We start from the raw sequence: 2,290 nt of genomic DNA on the forward strand, positions 1-2,290 counted from the left end.
TGAGGATTTTAAGCTGCGGACGAGTTCGTTGTATCACATGATAACTGGGACACACATAGTTACTACCCACTACTGCGACACTCATCCATTGTCAGTAGATAAATAAATAATAAAATTGGCATGCCTACGACACCCACCCCTTATATTACTTTAAAGGTTTCGTGCTGTTAGTCGACGGATTATGCACTAATCTATAAGGTAGTATATTATTCTTGTCTTTGTGGGTCCGTGAATGCTGGCGAAGCCACGAGGGTCCTGCCCTTGCGTGGTCAGCGCGATGGATTGATGGCGACAGTGAGTGCTGGTTCATGTGGTGGACACTGTGGTCACTCTGCGCGACGAGGTGAGGTCCTGTGTGTCTGTGTTCAGCACCAGAATCTGGACAGAACCACACGTTAGATGGTGTGGCACACAATCTCACTCACACCCACACCAGACACCACCACACACACTACACTAACCAGAGACCTCACACTCCCACAACAGAGGAAACCACAACACACAAACCAACCCAACACACACACACACCACACACGAGACGCTTCTCACACACAACACACACACACAGACCACTCTTTCAACACACCCACACACGAGCACACACAAACAGGACAGCACACACACACACACACAACCACAGACCTCACACACAACAACACACGGTGTTGGGACACACCACACACACGTGACCCCTGACCTTCCCTTTGGCGGTTGCCGTGTAGATGTAGGCTCGGGCCGGTCGAGGCTGCCACCACGTTGAGGGTCCGATGGCGTACGTCCACCGGCCCAGCACCAAGTGTTTTGGCGTTCGGACAGATAGTGAGCAGGACAGGTGCAGGAATTTCATGGGGACACACCCGCCAACCTTGTCCCTGAAAAACACAGAGTTCAAGCTTTGCTCACTCACAGGATAGTCATGCGCGCCGGCACAGGAAGTTGAGGACACTCACAGAGTCTCGGGGGGGTCCGGGGGTGGTATGCAGCTTGGAGTTGAGGATGGGCGAGGGGAAGCGGGGAAGCGCTGGTCACAGTCTCCCGCAGAGTACGGAGTACCACAGGAGACACGCTGTTATCCGTGGCGGCACTGACCGCTTGTGTCCGTCTATGCTCCATGCTGAACACAAGCCAGGGAACTCCTTGAGGGACACGTTCTGTGTGTGTGTGTGTGTGTGTGTGTGTGTGTGTGTGTGTGTGTGTGTACCTGAGTGAGCAGACGGGGTGTATGTGTGCGCTGATGATTTTGGCGATTCCTCTGTCAGAAAAAAGTCCCAGATGACGATTTTTTTGGCGTACGTGTGCCAGCCGAACAGCGAGCAGCGTCCCCCAGCGGTTAAACGTGCAGGTCAGAGCCATACTGATGCAGTCCAGAGTGCCATCCGCCTCCTGGACACACACACACACACACACACACACACACACACAGATCATCAAGGAAACGACACACAGCATTAAGTGTGTAATAAGTGTGTAAAAGTTTTAAATTTTTGATTTTTTGTGAGGGGGTTTTTTAACTTATATGTTCAATAAAATTATATATAAAATAAAAAATTTTTTATATTTTTATTTTTATGATATGTGTATGTAAACTTATGAGCACAACAATTTTATATAATGTCAAGTATAGTAAAGACCCCTCTCCGCATTAAATATTTTGATAATATATATTTTTTATTATATTATATATTTAATATATATATATTATTTTTTTATAGTTTATAACTTATGAGCACAACAATTTTATATAAAAACACAACTTAATAAATGATGTGTTGTTGCTGTACCTCTGGATAGTTCTGCCCGAACGACTCTGCAAGACAGAAAGTGTATTTGTTTTGATAAATTACAGAGGTTTAATAATAATCAGTACGTTTCCGCTCAATGTTTATAAACATCACAGACGGCTAGCAGCTGCTAGCGCCGAGCTAATCTCACCGAGCAACTCCAGATTCATCTCTGCTGCGGCACAAGCACACACCCGACGATCAGTCCAAATATGAATCCAAATATGAATGGGAAATCTGCAAAAACTGCAAATATTAAACCGCTCCCGACGAGCGACTGCTGCGCGACTGGCGCGGAGCTGCGAGGAAGGACCCCAAAACAAAGCGCCCCGGTGAGCGCCTGAACAAAACACACTCTAATGAACGCAGTCTTCGCTCAGTTTATGCTTTAAAATGGTTAAAAAATTAAACCATCTATAATATAATATATATTATAGATCAGTGGATGCAACTCTAAAGCATATAGCGTAACAGCAGCAAAATATTTCAGTAAAAACATAAAGAACAGT

The 2,290-nt window shown here is 45.8% G+C and overlaps 1 long non-coding RNA gene across 1 annotated transcript; it reads right to left on the bottom strand.

The window, feature by feature from the left end:
* Nucleotides 1-1,294: 1,294 nt before the first annotated feature.
* Nucleotides 1,295-2,290, bottom strand: LOC122134835. Its single transcript, XR_006153125.1, has 3 exons — nt 1,933-2,290; nt 1,782-1,807; nt 1,295-1,383 (listed from the first exon to the last, which is right to left on the bottom strand). It is a non-coding gene; the product is annotated as an uncharacterized LOC122134835 (long non-coding RNA).

This window comes from Cyprinus carpio, chromosome A22 (assembly GCF_018340385.1).
Source record: "Cyprinus carpio isolate SPL01 chromosome A22, ASM1834038v1, whole genome shotgun sequence".
NCBI lineage: Eukaryota > Metazoa > Chordata > Actinopteri > Cypriniformes > Cyprinidae > Cyprinus > Cyprinus carpio.